Source organism: Lynx canadensis, chromosome E1, assembly GCF_007474595.2.
Source record: "Lynx canadensis isolate LIC74 chromosome E1, mLynCan4.pri.v2, whole genome shotgun sequence".
Taxonomy (NCBI): domain Eukaryota; kingdom Metazoa; phylum Chordata; class Mammalia; order Carnivora; family Felidae; genus Lynx; species Lynx canadensis.
The window spans coordinates 38,977,627-38,995,237 of NC_044316.2; positions in this window are offsets into that span (position 1 = coordinate 38,977,627).

The following is a 17,611-nucleotide window of genomic DNA, read 5'->3' on the forward strand; positions in this document are numbered from 1 at the left end:
GTTCCTTTTCTTTTAAATGATAAAACTATCAGACTAATCCTAATTCTATGATTTGCAAACTCTAGACCATTGGTGTTCAGTGGATTAAAGGGTTTTAATCACATGTGTAAATACAACTCTGTTCTTGCCTGAAGTGTTAGAATTCTTTAGTAAACATTGGTCCCCGTTTTATGACATCCTCCAAATTTGATACTCACTCTCTTTATTTGAAATAATGACGCGCAAAGCTCACAAATTAGTTCTTGCCATTTCTTTCATTTGTAAACTGAAATGAATCAAGAATCTGGTAAGGTTCCAGTGAAACATAATGTTCAGAAATGCCAGCTTCAGTGCCTGGCATCAAAAGTTGCTCAGTAGAAGGTGGTTTAAAAGAAATGGAGTGAATCCTCGATATCCAGGCTCCCAGTTCAATGCTGCCCTCAGTTATACATTGTTTTGAACAGTTTCTTGTTAACAGTTTCTTCTACTTGCAAAGAATCATATAAACTAGGGTTCATTATACAATCAAACTTTTGCAGTGGGTGCAGAATGATTTGCCAATAGTGACCGCTGACAAAATTTTTATCAGATAGATTACTAGCATTTTTTAAATATCCAGATTAATATAGTCTATGTTTTTAGACTGGTAGGAAAACCAAGTACTGAAAGGTGTGGGATACTGCCCCTGATAAATCTTTTTTTTTTTTTTTTAAGATTTTTTTTGTGGGGGAGGAGGGCAATGTGTGGCCCAGTTGGTTAAGTGTCTCCTGGTTTGGGCTCAGGTCATGATCTTGTAGCTTCGTGGATTCCAGCCGTGGACTGGGCTCTGTGCTAGCAGCACAGAGCCTGCTTGGGATTCTTTCTCTCTCTCTCTCTCTGCCCCTCTCCAACTTGCACTGTCTCTGTTTCTCTCAAAGTAAATAAATAAACTCAAAAAAATTTAAAAAAGAAAGAAAGAAAGATTTTATATTTTTAAGGTAATCTCTACACCCAGTGTGGGGCTCAAACCCCAACCCTGGGATCAAGAGTTAACACACTCCACTGACTGAGCCAGCCAGGCACCTCTACCCCTGCTGAATCTTGAGTTGAGGGACTAGAATAAACTTGGGCTCCTATTTTCTGCTTGTTCTAAAGAATCTGTTGCATGGTTTTCTTTTCTTTTTTAATGTTTATTTATTTATTTTGAGAGATAGAGAGGCAGAGAGAGGGAAAGAGAATTCCAAGCAGGGTCCATGCTGACAGAGCCCAACACGTGGCTCGGTGGCACGAACTCTGGTCATGACCTGAGTTGAAATCTAGAGTCAGACGCTTACCCGATGCAGCCACCCAGGCGCCCCTGTTACATGGTTTTCAAATGGAAGCATACGATCAGAATAGCGAAGGGAAGTAACTAGCCATGGAGTATTCTCTGGGTGTTGGCAGAAATTCTTGTGACAGACAGTAGGGAAAAGGGAAAAGCTCCATTTTGTTGTGTGCACAGGCACTTTGTGAAACTTACGTATTATAGATAAACCATAAATATTCCTAGAATGAATAAAAAACAGCACGGCTCACCTTCTTCGTGAACAACTCGGGAGCTGATCACTTTTGTCCTTTACTACGTGTTCTGTCTTCCAAACCCCTGTTTTCTACCGTCTGGGTTTGTGATCCTGTGTGTGTTGGGGGTGTTGTCAGTGAGAGGAAGTATTGTTTGGGGAGTGGGCAGAGGAGGACATGTCAGCATCCCCTGGGGGCGGCCCCTGGAAATAATCACTGTTTAGGCCAGTGTCCAGATGGTGGCCACCGTGAGCCCCACCAGCCTCAACTACTTAGAAGAAAGAAAAAGAAAAAAATTTTTTTGCAATAGTACGTGTCCTGAGAAGCCACTTACAGATGAGGTAGTGCCATCCACAAATGGATTTCAGCCCTGTGCTATGGTCAGACACCACATCACCCATTGGTGATTGGGGAGAGTGCCACCCATTCTGTGCCTGCTTCTCTTCCTTCACACCTTCTCCTTTCCCACTTTCTTTCCCCATCGTCCTTTTGCATTCTTTTCTCTTTATAGTTTCAGTTAGGCTTCCTCTTCTTTACCAGCATCTGTTTGGTCACGCCACTTTGCCAAATTTTGTTCTGGGAGAAAATGACTCAGCTTCGTCCTTGTTGAGATTGAATGACCTACAGTCTCTTCAAACAGCTTGATTTTCTAATTTTCCTGAAGATCATTTAGTCCGTTTACCAAGAGTTGAAAGAATGGGCAAGTGACTTTGTAGGGGTTGGGGGACTTCTGTCCTCCGGAGTCCAGAGCCAATACAGATTGAAGGAAGGCAGAGTTTATTTCTTCCTGTTTCAGTTTTGGTAGTGTATATGTTTCTGGTAATTTGTCCACTTCTTCCAGATTGCCCATTTTATTGGCATATAATTGCTCATAGTATTCTCTTATTATTGTTTTTATTTCTGCTGTGTTGGTTGTGATCTCTCCTCTTTCATTCTTGATTTTATTTATTTGGGTCCTTTCCTTTTTCTTTTTGATCAAACTGGCTAGTGGTTTATCAATTTTGTTAATTCTTTCAAAGAACCAGCTTCTGGTTTCATTGATCTGTTCTACTGTTTTGGTTTTTTTTTTTTTTTCGATAGCATTAATTTCTGCTCTAATCTTTATTATTTCCTGTCTTCTGCTGGTTTGGGGTTTTATTTGCTGTTCTTTTTCCAGCTCCTTAAGGTGTAAGGTTAGGTTGTGTATCTGAGACCTTTCTTCCTTCTTTAGGAAGTCCTGGATTGCTATATACTTTCCTCTTATGACCGCCTTTGCTGCGTCCCACAGGTTTTGGGTTCTGGTGTTATTTTCACTGGCTTCCCTGTACTTTTTAATTTCCTCTTTAACTTCTTGGTTAACCCATTCATTTTTTAGTAGGATGTTCTTTAGTCTCCAACTATTTGTTACCTTTCCAAATTTTTTCTTGTGGTTGATTTTGAGTTTCATAGTGTTGTGGTCTGAAAATATGCACGGTATGATCTCAATCTTTTTGTACTTGTTGAGGGCTGATTTGTGTCCCAGTATATGGTCTATTCTGGAAAACGTTCCATGTGCACTGGAGAAGAATGTATATTCTGCTGCTTTAGGATGAAATGTTCTGAATATATCTGTTAAGTCCATCTGGTCCAGTGTGTCATTCAAAGCCATTGTTTCCTTGTTGATTTTTTGATTAGATGATCTGTCCATTGCTGTGAGTGGGGTGTTGAAGTCCGCTACTATTATGGTATTACTATCGATGAGTTTCTTTATATTTGTGATTAATTGATTTATATATTTGGGTGCTCTCACATTTGTAGCATAAATGTTTACAATTGTTAGGTCTTCTTGGTGGATAGACCCCTTGATTATGATATAATGCCCTTCTGCATCTCTTGATAGAGTCTTTATTTTAAAGTCTAGATTGTCTGATATAAGTATGACTACTCCAGCTTTCTTTTGTTGACCAATATCATGATAGATGGTTCTCCATCTCCTTATTTTCAATCTGAAGATGTCTTTAGGTCTAAAGTGGGTCTCTTGTGAGCAGCATATAGATGGATCTTGTTTTCTTATCCATTCTGTTACCCTATGTCTTTTGATTGGAGCATTGAGTCCATTGATGTTTAGAGTGAGTATTGAAAGATATGAATTTATTGCCATTATGATGCTTGTAGAGTGGAGTTTCTGTTGGTGTTTTCTGGTCCTTTCTAATCTTTGTTGCTTTTGGTATTTATTTATTTGTTTCTATATATATATTTTCATCTTTTCTCTCCTCAGAGAGTCCCCCTTAAAATTTCTTGCAGGGCTGGTTTAGTGGTCACAAACTCCTTTAATTTTTGTTTGTCTGGGAAACTTTTTATCTCTCCTTCTATTTTGAATGATAGCCTTGCTGGATAAAGATTTCTTGGCTGCATATTTTTCTGATTCAGCATATTGAATATATCCTGCCACTCTTTTCTGGCTTGCCAAGTTTCTGTGGATAGGTCTGCTGCAAACCTGATCTGTCTTCCCTTGTAGGTTAGGGACTTTTTTTCCCTTGCTCCTTTCATGATTCTCTCCTTGCCTGAGTATTTTGCGAATTTGACTATGATATGCCTTGTTGATGGTTGGCTTTTGTTGAATCTAATGGGGGTCCTCTGTGCTTCCTGGATTTTGATGTCTGTGTCTTTCCCCAAGTTAGGAAAGTTTTCTGCTCTGATTTGCTCACATAACCCTCTACCCCTATTTCTCTCTCTTCCTCTTCTGGGGCCTCTATGATTCTGATGTTGTTCATTTTAATGAGTCACTGATTTTCTAATTCTTAAATCATGCTCTTTTGCCTTAATCTCTCTCTTTTTTTCTGCTTTGTTATTCTCTATAAGTTTGTCCTCTATATCGTTGGTTCTCTGTTCTGCCTCATCCATCCTTGCTGCCGCTGCATCCATCCGTGATTGCAGCTCAGTTATAGCATATTTAATTTCATTCTGGCGATTTTTTACTTCTTTTATCTCTGCAGAAAAGGATTCTAATCTATTTTTGACTCCAGCTAGTATTCTTATTATTGGGAGTCTAAATTCTGGTTCAGACATCTTGCTTGTATCTGTGTTAGTTAAATCCCCGGCTGTTGTTTCTTTGTGCTCTTTCTTTTGGGGTGAATTCCTTCGTTTTGTCATTTTGAAGGGAGAAAGGGAATTAATGGGGTAGAAAAATTAAAATTAAAAAAAATTTTAAAACATTAAAATTAAAAAATTAAAAGCACACACACACACACACACACAAATCGAATAAATGATGCTAGATCCTAGGTGTGCTTTGGTCTGGGTGTTGAAAATCATTTGACAGATTAGAGGAAAAAAAGGGGGGTTAGAAAAAAAAGGAAATCGTTTGAGAATCTGAAAAAGTGAATACACTGAGGTAGACTAAAATGAGACGATGGGAGTAAAATAGAATTTGAAAAAATATGCACAAAAGTAAAGAATATAGTAGAAAAAAATTAAAGAAAAATATTTTTAATAAAAATTAAAAATAAATATGAATTTCTTCTTTTTCTGTGTTCAAGAAAAAGAAAAGAAACAAAAAAGAAAAAAGATTAAAAATGAAAAAAAAAGGAAATCATTTGAAAATTTGAAAAAGTGAATACACTGTAGTAGACTAAAATAAAATGATGGAAGTAAAATAGAATTTGAAAAAATTTACATAAAAGCAAAAAATATAGTAATAAAGATTAAATAAAAATATTTCAATAAAAATTGAAAATAAAAATGAATATTTTCTCTTTCTGTATTCAAGAAAAAGAAATGTAGAAGAGAGAGAAAAAAAGGAAAGAAAATTGAATAGATGGACTGAAGTTACTTCGCTTTCCCCTAGAAGTCAGTCTATGTGAAGCTTTATAGTTGATAAACTAAGATGGCGATGAGACTTGTGTTCTTGAAGAGCGAAGTTGGCCCAGTTGGGTGGGGCTCAGTGTAATGGCTCCGCTCTCCACTAGATGGCGCTGCTAGCCTACTGGCGTGCAGCGTTGTAGCGCTCGTAGGTGCGTATGTGCATGCACAGCAGTGGTGAAAATGGCACCACCCAGCCACCCAGTCTGTTCTCCCAGATCAGCAATCGCGCACCCATCCTCTGTCTTCAGCTTTTGTCCACTCCCCACTTTTTCACTGTCCGTGACCAGGCCCCAGGCAGTACCTCTCTCCTGAATTTTGTCTCAGATGCGGCTGTTTTCCCCAGCCCCTTACTTCTGAAGGACTGCAGCTTTGACCCGTTCCGCCCCTCTGCAGGAGGGTCTTACTGAGCAATGGCCAAATGAGCAATGGCCGAATGCCGGCTGCACCCAGGAATGCTTGCTGGACCCTGCTGCCTCTGGTGCCCCAAGACTGCGGCCAGGTGCCAGCTCGCCCCAGAAAAAGTTCGTGAGATAGTGTGGCAGCAGCTTTTCAGGGATTATGGAAAATCACAACACACATCTGGCACCAGGCTTCACACTTAACGACCTTGTTCCAGCACCAGCGAATGTGGCTGTTTTCTGGGGTCTGCTGGGACCAGGTGGCTTCAATTGTCTCTGCCAAATGTCCTTCCAGCAGTGGAACCACTTTTTCCCATGTGGCCAGAGACCCTCCCAGACCCCACTCTGTTCCTGGGGATTCGCCATTCCCACCAGGCACTGCCAGGTATCGAGCTGCGGAGTTGCAGACTTTGTGCTCCCCTTGTTTACAGTCTTAATGGAATTTAAACCCTCTCCTTTCTCCTTTCTCCCTTTTTAGTTTAGTCCCTGCGGCTGTTTCCAATTTTCCACTTTCTCTCCAGCTGCTTTTGGGGAGGGGTGCTTTTCCCATATCCTACCCCCCCTGCCTCCAGCCTCCATTCTCTCCCGCTTTCAAAAGCACCTCCCTTCCTGCGCCTTCTCGCTCCCCAAGTTCACCTCTCTGTACCACGTACCTACTGAATTCTGTGGTTCAGGTTGTGCAGATTGTTGTGTTAATCCTCCAATCAGTTTCCTAGGTGTGTAGGATGGTTTAGTGTTGGTCTGGCTGTATTTCATGGACGTGACACACACAAAAAACTTCCATGCTGTTCCGCCATCTTCAGTACACTGGAAGGCAGAGTTTATTGATTATTTTTGCTTGAAAGGGCCTTTGGACTTTTCTTCATGCCAGAGAGACAATAGCCTTCTATTCAGAGAACCCACAGACATGTATAACCCAGACTGTAATACAGGCAGCAAGGCCCAGCCTTCTGTGTCTCTTTCCATTGTGAAGTCAATCTGCTGGGTGTTCTCCCCTCTGTCTCTCTGAACCCGACCCCTCAATCTTCTTGGCCTTCTGATCTCAGAAAAGCTGCAGACCTTCAGTTAAGGAATCCCAGTAGTAAAGTCATTGTTTCATAGCAAAGGAATGGGTGATATTTGATCCCGTGGGTTCAGGGGAAATCTTTACCTGTCCACGTCCTCTGATCTCTTCCCACCCAGGACTGTAGCAAAATTTTATAAAAACAGTCCTCAAATTTCAGTTCTTTGGATGTCTCTAGATGAGGCCACAGTATCTCCATCTGTAAAACTATTCTACTGGGCTATATAATTTCCAAGTTCCCTTCAAGCTCTAATATTTAGCAATTGGGTTTAGTGAATTACCTCACGGTCAGATTTAGGAAATGTTTTCTATTACAAATGAGGAGGGATTTTTGTTACTAAAGCATAGGCTGCAAAAGTTCAGTGTTTGCATTTAAGAACTGGGTAGAGAGTACTGCTTATTGGATAGAGATTGTGGCAAATGGGAGGTCAGAATAGACACAATTAATCTGAGTTAGAGGTCCTCCTTAACTGGGCCCTAAGGGAAGACTTGTTCAGGGCAGCTGATGGAGGAAGAGGATGCTTGTTTGCACAGGAATTCTTCCAAGGCAATGTTTTCTGATCTGAGTTACAACTGATCAGTTCTAGTTGGCTTCTCTCGTTCCTACATGAAACTAGGAAAGAGAGAAGCCTAACTAGAGTTTGGTCAAGACAAAGCAAAGGATAGAAATGGGCTACTGGGAGCCCTTGGTCAAAATAGACAACCTCTTGGGCCTCCTGGGTGGCTCAGTGGTTGAGTGTCCAACTTTGGCTCACGTCCTGATCTCGCAGTTCGTGAGTTCAAGCCCTGCTTCGGGCTCTGTGCTGACAGCTCAGAGCCTGGAGCCTGCTTGGGATTCTGTGTCTCCCTCCCTCTGCCCCTTCCCCGCTCATGCTCCGTCTCTCTCTGTCTCTCAAAAATGAATAAACGTTAAAAAAAATTGAAAAAAATAGACAACCTCTTTGCGAGGCTGATTAAAGCAAAGAGAGAAGGAATCAAAATCTACAAGATTAGAAATGAGATAGGAGACACAATGGTGGTACAGAAAATATTAAAATAATTATAAGAGAATACCATATACTAGTCAATGGCAACACACTTGGAGATCTTTCTAGTATTTAGACAAATTATACTTTCCTGTGAGTGATCTCAGTGCCCATCAGACCAGTTCAGTCAAGGCTCATTCCAGGGGCAGGGACTGTGGCAGCCTCAGGCTGACAGCCTACCTGCATTGGCCCCGAGGCATGCTGGGGGAGAAAGGGCACAGGATTCACCCCAGGAAGGCAGGCTGTCTAGAAACCATGGCAGAGCTGTGGCCTGGAATGAAAAGGGCTCATGGAACAAGGCAAGTCTGAGTAGAGAGCTCACAACTCTGAGCCAGGCTTGGTAGGGTTGGTTGTGGGGTTAGGACCTAGGGGGACACCCAGTAGGGTTACCAGAGTGTGGAGGGAATCCACACAATGGGTTCATGGGAGCATAGGCTATGACAAAAGATCTTTCCAGGGAGGGAAGAAAGGGATGGGATTTATTTAGCTCTGATGTGGGAGCCATATTGAGTGAGGAGAAAGCCCTAGAAAGCAATTCTCTTTCTTCTCTGGTGTCTGTGCCCTGGAAGAAGACAGAGGAACTGGGCGTCCATAGAACTGTGGTTGAAGGGTACTGAGTAACCCCGTGTCTTTCCCACAGTGGTGTTCGACAGTGAGTCCAGGGTACAGAGCAGACATAAATATTTCTGAAAAGGGCTACAGGGTGATGTTTATGTACTAGCCAGTGACCTATTCATTGTGAGTGACTAAATGTTTCTAGAAGCACATTGACATGATTAGTCCTGGAGCCAAGGACCCAAACTATGGCCTATTTTCTTCTCTCCATGTATTCAGATTTTATTACCTTTCAAGACCTGCCTCTTCTAGAATGCTTTTCTGGCTCCACCTACCAACTTCTAATTTACCAGCTTCCCCACCTCCCCCCATGCTTCTTCTTTCTTTTGTTCTTACAGTTTCTACCACATTTATACCACTTAGCTATTTTTTTATTTTTCCTTAAAAATTAAAAAAAGGAGCCTATTCATTGCAAAAACACTTAAACATACAGATGGTTTTTCTTTGCATTTAAGATTTTAAAATTGTACAAGTGATACATGTTTATTTCATAAAAATTGGAAAGTGCATATAAACACAGAGCAGAAAATAAAAATCACTCATATTCTCACTACCCACAAGTAGCCACTTTTAACATTTTGATGTACGTTCTTTCAGATTTTTAATAAGCATGTATGTAATTCATGAATGATTATTTTCTTACAAAAGTAGATGATACTGTATTTATTGTATTGAAACTCTACTTTTCATTTCTCAAAAAATGACTGACACCTTTTCAGGCCAATACACCAACTCGAACATTCTTATTGGCTGCACAACTCTCCTTCAGTGGACCTTGATGGGTGTTTTGTGACAGTCTGTTGATGTTTTGTTGTGGGATATTTTATTATGTCTAATTTTTTTACTACGGTTAGACACTGCTGGGAGGAATGGGCATACAATATGAGTATTTAAGGATAAATTTCCAGGAATGAAACTGCAGGTTCTAAGAACATTTACTCTTTTCTTAAAGGTCTTTGATTCCTGTTGCTGAATTGTTCTCTTGATGGTTTTGCCAATTTACGCTCTATCCAGCAATCTGTTAGTGCCTTTTCCCTACATCCTTGCTGAAATGGGTATGATCATTAAACAAAAATGGTCCTGTTTTGATGTCTTTCTCTGAATACTAGAGATGTTGGGCATGGGGCACTTTTTAATGCTTGTTTGGCCATTCATATTGTATGAATTGCTTACGTGTATCATGTATCCATTTCTTATCATGATGGTTATCTTTTACTTATGGATCTGTTCATGAATTTAATGTACTGGAGACATCAGCCCTTGGACAGTCATATGTGACAAGGACAGTGAAAATTCCTGGTACCATGTGGTATTGCTGAAAATTTAGACGCAAAGTGATTGGCTGTTGACTCCCCTGCTGCATCCACCCTCCAAGAAGGTGGATGAAGTTCACATCTTCTGGGCTAAGATGGGGAGGTGTGGCAGGTAGACAGGCAGGGTTGAGGGGCTGTGGTTAGGGAAGGGGTGTTTGGGGAATAGAAGGCTGAGGATCAGTCAGGCAAGAAAAATGGGCTGTGGATTCCTGGAACTATTGCTTTCTTGGAAGCTGGCTGGTTCCAGAATCTTCTCTTGATTTTGGACAAGTAGACAGCTGCCAGTGGGTGGCGCCAAACTGTAGGTAAGACGAGATAGAAATTGGGTAGCCCAAATCTGGAGTCCTTTGGGCTGGCAAGCTGCACAGATTCCCCTTGGTGTTGGAATGGATTTTGACCATGCGTTATTAAGGTTTAAAATGTTTTCTTTCAATTTTGTTTTGCTTCTCACTGTATATTATTTTCTTGATACAGACCTGTCTTTCCTTTCATGCTTTTGTGAAAGCGGAATCCTCTTTGGAATTCTTTCAGTTAGCAAAGTCGGGTACAAACATGCGTCTTTCATAAAAGCGAAGTGGTATAACAATGAATTTTCTTTTTTTTTTTTTTTAAATTTTTTTTTTTTTCAACGTTTATTTATTTTTGGGACAGAGAGAGACAGAGCATGAACGGGGGAGGGGCAGAGAGAGAGGGAGACACAGAATCGGAAACAGGCTCCAGGCTCCGAGCCATCAGCCCAGAGCCTGACGCGGGGCTCGAACTCACGGACCGCGAGATCGTGACCTGGCTGAAGTCGGACGCTTAACCGACTGCGCCACCCAGGCGCCCCACAATGAATTTTCAAAAAGTGGGGGATATTTGTATTCACTTATGATTCTGTTGTTTATTATTCAATCTATTACTATATGCATTTATCAATTATTCAATTTATTCTAATATTTTCTGTTTTTATCATTCTATAATTTATCATCCTCTAATTTATCATTCTATTATTATCTTGTTAGTTTATATTTTACACATAGCAGTAATAAGTCAACTTGTATTGTGCTAGGGTCCCCTCCCTAAGGAGAGAGAAAAAAGGAAGAGAAAACTTCAAGGTAACCTGGCTATGCACCTACGTGACAACATCCCTCATGACCTTGTAAACTGAGACTACTTAACCAGACTGTATGTTTATGTTTGTTACCATATATGGGAGACAAAGAAATAGAAAAGGTATAAAAAAACTATGCCATGTGTTGTTCAGTGCTCAGTTCTTTGGGTATGAACCCAACTGAGCAGTGCTGGCACGAATAAAAGTTGCTTCCTGGATAAAAAGCCTCGGTGCCACAACTCTCTGTTGCGAGAATTCTGCTACCTTATCAGTTATTAACTGCTTCTTGCAAAGACCACCCTGCTAGGTCTTGGGAATGAAATTGACAAATCACAGTCCCTGATCTTAGAGAACTTGTGTATAATTTTTGTTGTATTTTATATGATCACAGCAAGTCTTCTCTTATGTAATTTTCACAAGGTTGAGAACATATCAGAAAAATAATTTACTTTTTTTTTTCCCCACTGAAAAACAATAGAGATTATTTGCTGTCCCAGTGTTTGACCTAGTTGTAGACTCTTGGTTGCTGGTGGCTGATGTATCATCGTTCATTGAATGCAAATAGCTGCCCTACTTAGAAACCCAGTCTCTATGTAGCTGAGTCCTACAAGCTCACTTGTCCCCTTACTATGCACTTCATACCATCTTCTGTCATAGACGTGTAACCATATTGTGCTACCCAGTGACAGTAACCGATTCTCTCGCAGTTTTGCTGCCGAAGTTCTTTGCTGTAGCCCCGCTGCCAAAATCAAGACCCCATCTGTCATTTGCTTCCAGAGACCTGTGCCACCTCCATAAGGCCCCATCTCCCAATTTCCTTTTCACCACTGACTGTTAGGACTGATGTAGGAGATGCTGGAGAGGAGAACATCCATGTTCCTCCTGTTGGGGCTTTATGCTGTCCTCCAGTGCTAATGTCATAGGTGGGTATCTGTTCTCTACTAAATTCAACAAACATTTATTGAGTGCTTATTCTTTGACAGATACTACAGAATTTCAGCTCAGCTACATGTGGTTAAAATGGGCTGTGGTGGAACTTTATAATTATTTATAACATTGTTTCTGAAGGAAGATGTATTCAAGTTTCAAAAGGTCGGAATGGCATGCCTAAAGAATCTTGGAGCCACAGTTTTGTACTTCCAGCTCCCCATTTATTACCTGGCTATTTACCAGCTGTGTGGCATTGAGGAAGTTACTTAACATCTTTGTACACTGGTTTTCCCATTTATAAAGTGAAGACAACAGTTCCTACCCCATAGAGTTACCATGAGGATTGAACAAGGTATCATTATAGAGAACTAAGAGTAAGTATACTCTTGGCATACAGCAAGTATGAAATGTGTTAGCTAAGTAGAAAGATTTATTTAAAAAACCCTCTTGGTATACAACCTCCCCCTTCTCTCTCTTTCTTTCTTTCTTTCTTTCTTTCTTTCTTTCTTTCTTTCTTTCTTTCTTTTTTCTTTTCTTTTCTTTTTTTAGAGAGAGAGAGCACATGTAAGTAGGAGAAGAGAGAGAGAGAGAGAGAGAGAGAGAGAAAATCCCAAGCATGCTTCACATGCAGCACAAAGCCCAACATGGAACTTGATCCCATGACCCTCAGATCATGACCTGAGCCAAAATCAAGAGTTCAACACTTAACTGACTGAGCCACCCAGGCGCCCCTACAACCCCCTTTGAACAGAAGATTGCTTTTGCTTTTAACGACAAATTGATGGATTCAATAACCATTATGTCTTTACTCATTTAAAAAAACTTCTGAGATTTTAATCCCTAGAACCAGTTACCTAAAAAAATCAGAAAGCAATATTATGTATATGTTGCAATGCACTATTTTTTAATTTTAAAAATCCTACAAAACTATTACCTAGAAGAAAGGTTGAGGAGTGGTAGGTTTCTTGCTTGACTCCTCCATTCTATAATTACTGGATAATATTTGCTCTTCTCTGGCTGGACCAAATCTCTATTTATTTCAGTTTTCAAATCAGTGGCTTGTTTATGCTCTATCCTGGGAACTGAGGTTCCAGATGGTATGCTTTTCACGTGGGAAAAGCCTACCATTGTAACCTCCAGTCTTTACTTCATGACACTGCCTTGACTGTAGGTGTGTTTATCACCATGGAAACCTATACTTACACCTACACCACTATCCTTAATCTGCATTAAGTCTATCATTTTTCACAAGTTTGTTCTCATGATTCATCAGATTCAAGGCTTATTGCTCCTTTAAATAAGACATCATTGTCTTGTCTGATCTCTTCTGCTATTCATACTTGCATTTCTACATCATTTTTGCTGTTTTCAACCACACTTGTACATATCAACGTAATCAAATAATTATTAGAGTTGTGACAGGCAGTCAGGACATTTCACAGAGAAGGAAACTGAAGATCTAAAATTATGTTTTCCCAAAACAAATGAGCAAAGGTAAAAGAGAGAGAGAGAGAGAGAGAGAGAGAGAGAGAGAGAGAGAGAGAGAGAAACCCAGAAACAGACTCCTAACTGTAGAGAACAAACTAGTGGTCACCAGATGGGAGGGAAGTGGGTGAAATAGGTGAAGGGGATTAAGGATGCACCTGTCGTGACGAGCACCAGGTGATCTATGGAAGTGTTGAACTGCTATATTGTACACCTGAAACTGATATAACACTATGTTAACTACACTGGAATTAAAATTAAAAACTTCATAAAACTAAAAAAAAAAGCTGTTTTCCTTTATATAATACAATTTGTTGGTGCAAAAACTAGGGTTGGAACCAGGGTCTCTGGAGTCCATGCAACACTCATTTCACTACATCAAATGCTGACTGCTGATGTGCTCTCTTCGTGGTGACCCTTCACTGAGAGTCTCTAAGTGGATGTCCCCAACTACCCATGTACCTTGAAGAGAGCCTAGCCTGAAAGGGATCAATTCTGAAACAAATGAAGTTTATGAGTAAAAACCATGGATCTCCTTGTTTCTAGGATCGCTTACACATGAAATTCAGTGTTCCCACCTTAAATTCTGTCCCTTTGCAGCAGTTTAAAAATGATCATTAGATATTTTATGTTTTGTAATATTTCCTTGCTTTGGGAAAGAAAGAACCTCTGTGTGTGTGTGTGTGTGTGTGTGTGTGTGTGTGTGTGTGTGTGTGAGAGAGAGAGAGAGAGAGAGAGAGAGAGAGAGAGAGAGATAGGTGTTAAAGCAGCTTTTTGAAATTAAAATTTTGATCTTTTTAGTGAGTGATACTTTCTTATTGTGAATTCTGATTCCGCTAGCTTTGCTTTGAGATGCTCACTATGAAACAAGCTTGGTGAAAGTTACAATTAAGCAAAAACTCCCATGAAATCTACCAATTTTCCTATGACTCTTGGACAGTGACACTTTACAAGCATTCAGTCTTTGCCTTAGTAAATTCTTCTTAATGAAATGAATATAATTTACTCTTTGGTCATTTCATGTTGATTGGTGGCATAAAACATTTTAGGTCCATGTTGAAGAAAAGAAGTGTATATCTATTTGTTTCTTTTATTACTTATTTTTATTTTATTTTAATTTTTAAATTTTTATTTATTTTTGAGAGAGAGAGAGAGAACACAAGCAGGAAGGGACAGAGAGAGAGGGAGACACAGAATCTGAAGCAGGCTCCAGGCTCTGAGCTGTCAGCACAGCACATGGGGCTCAAACCCACAAACTGTGAGATCATGATCTGAGCCGAAGTCGGTCACCCAACTGACCAAGCCACCCAGGTGCCCCATCTATCTATTAGTTTCTATGTCTTTCCACATGTTTTAAAACATTTTATGTAAAATAACCTTTCGTGGAATAAAGTTCAAGGCATTGAGGTTTTTGAAATCCTTGTCAAATTCCTAAGGTAGTGCGTTGGGTGGGGAAAGCATTGGATTGGCAGTTTGGAGACCTGAGTCCGAGTCCCATACTGTCGCTTAATTGCCGTGAGACCAAGGACAAGACAGGTACCATCTCTGAGTCTGACTCTTGATCTGTAAATGGTCATCACACTTATCTTCTAGGGTTTCGTGAAGATCGATGTTTTGTTATGTATCTGTATATTCAAATTCGAAAGTGATCTATAAACCTGATGTATAATCACCATTCAATTAATTGTGATGCCAGTGTGTGTTTCCTTGAGTTCTTATCTTCAGACTTTAAGAAAAATCGATATTGAAGGTGAGGAAGAAGGGAGGAATGAGTTTTATGTCTGGAAGATGAATTTTTATGTTAGATTTAAGTAAGTATCCAGTCGTATTTTCTCTCTCCTCGGGTTTTCAGGCCTGGAAAGTTAATTGTGGCAATAGGTTAGAAAATACTATTTTCTGATATGTCTGAAACATGTCTGTTTGTACTGATTGACCTTCCGTTTTTGGTTTAATTGCCTGGAAAATGGTTCCAAGGAATGTAAATTCTTAGTAAGCTTGACTTGATTCAAGTATTCTTCACACACGTGCGCACGCACACACACACACACACACACACACACACACACACACCTATCTCTCTTATACAGTAAAAGCTTCCAAACACTATTAAATCCCTCTGATCCTGAGTGGAGATTTAGGTACATTCAGTGGTAATTGTTTCCATCTTCTATTTTATGTGGGAACTGAGGGGCTTTCTGTGAAACAATCTCAATTTTCTTTGTGGCTGGGTTTTGAAAATATGCCAGTGCAGATCAGCAGGACCTGGCAGGTGCTAAATAATAAAAGAGGTCTCTAAGATAGAATTCACGTTAAGGAAAGATAGACTCTCCATGAATTACACTTGATTACAGAGCCTGGATATCCAAGGAGCGTTGAAGTCTTGAGTGTGGACTGTTCATCCATCCTGGCAGTTCAGGAGTGAGTTGTAGGGAATAATTGCTTCGATCTGGATTCTGTACTGTCGTGGGGCTCTGCCATGAGATCCCACATGCAGTGTAGGGTTAATTCAGCAGGCTTAGGATGCCCAAACCTTGCACATTCCAAAGAGAAGTCTGGCCCTTACCCAGCTCTTGAGAGATTACCTCTAAGCCTTGGAATATCTTGCCTGATTAGAGTGCCTTTGTAGATGCCAGATAGTTTATGTAACAATAGGATTTATGGTGGGGCCCTTGGGCTACCGTATATCAGTGTGGTCTCTGAAGGGGCTGGAGATTGAGTGAGTAACTAAGGTGTGTCAGATGGATCCCCCCTGGCAACATGACTGACCCCCAATAAAAACCCTGGATACCAAGGTTTTGTGAGCTTCTCTTGTTGGACACACTATAGATGTGTTGTCACATGTCAATTCTGGGAGAAATAAGTCCCATTTCTATGATTCCACTGTGTCTAGTCTCTTCTATACCTGGCCCTCTGTGCCTTTTGCCTGTCAAAAAGCACACAGCACGAAAAGAGGTAGAAATTATTTTGAATCGAGGCAGTTCAGGGCCTGACCCTTTAAGCATACTTTCAGTGCTGGCTTCTCTAATAAGTAAGTTAGAGAATATATTTCTCTTTAGTTTGATATGTTAGTTTGATTCATTAATGAGATGAATTAGAGGAGAAGGTCTAAGCCGTGCTGCCCTGACCTGCCAGCTGGGGCCAGGACCACTTGGATCCAGTCTGCATTATCACAGAGCTCTTGGTCTGGTTGCTGTTTTGTGCCCTGGAAACTGACCACAACAATTGTGAAATATGACTTTACATCATATACCAGACCATTCCTGAACCCATACAAATGGCTCCTTAAGGCTTTTCGAAGGATGTGTACAAGAAAACAAAGGAAAAGGGATAAAATCCCTTTTAAAATGTTTAGCAATCAAAGTGAAGTAAGTCAATCAGAGAAAGACAGATATCATGTTTTCACTCATATGTGGAACTTGAGAAACTTAACAGAAGACCATGGGGGAAGGGAAGGGGAAAAAATAGTTTCAAACAGAGAGGGAGGGGACAAACCATAAGAGACTCTTAAATACAGAGAACAAACTGAGGGTTGATGGGGGTAGGGGGAAGAGGGGAAAATGGGTCATGGGAATTGAGGAGGGCACTTGTTGGGATGAGCACTGGGTGCTTTATGTAAGTGATGAATCATGGGAATCTACCCCCAAAACCAAGAGCACACTGTATACACTGTATGTTAGCTAACTTGACACTAAATTATATTAAAAAATAAAACAATAAATAAATAAAATAGCAATCTTATGGCACAGGCACTGATGAATCAGAATGAACACTGGCAGCTGGCAAGTCTGGAGTGGGGTCCTAGAGTCCTCTGCTCTGCATCAGGTGTTTAGTTACTGGGTGGTGGGGAAGGACTCATGGAGAAAGGCCTGGGGCCATAGTTGGGGGCATTTACAGGGTCTCTGGGCAGTGGCTACTTAACAGTCCTGTGAAATATTCTGGTATTTTAACGACGTGTCCCAGTACTGCTATATTCCTTCCTGTAAGTTTGTACAGAAGGAAAAATGGTGCCTTCTTTCTTGGATACTCTGCCTGGGGAGAGGAACGTGGGTTGGGTACCCAAGTGCAGGGCATGACCTGCCAAAGCCCTACTGGCAACCTTTTGTGATAACAATCTCGGCTGAGAATGGGGGAGGAGAGTGAATATCAGAATTTCTGTGTGGCTGGCATGCTGTTTTCAGGTTTACCCCAAAGGGGAGTGAACATACACTGAGCGCAGTTAAGAATCACTGCTTTATTACATTACCTGGGCAATCACCACTCTGTGCAGTTTGGTTGCATTACTATAGTTACTATAGTGCTGCAACTTTCTTGTGTGTTTTTCTAAAGATATCCTTGTGGGGCGCCTGGATGGC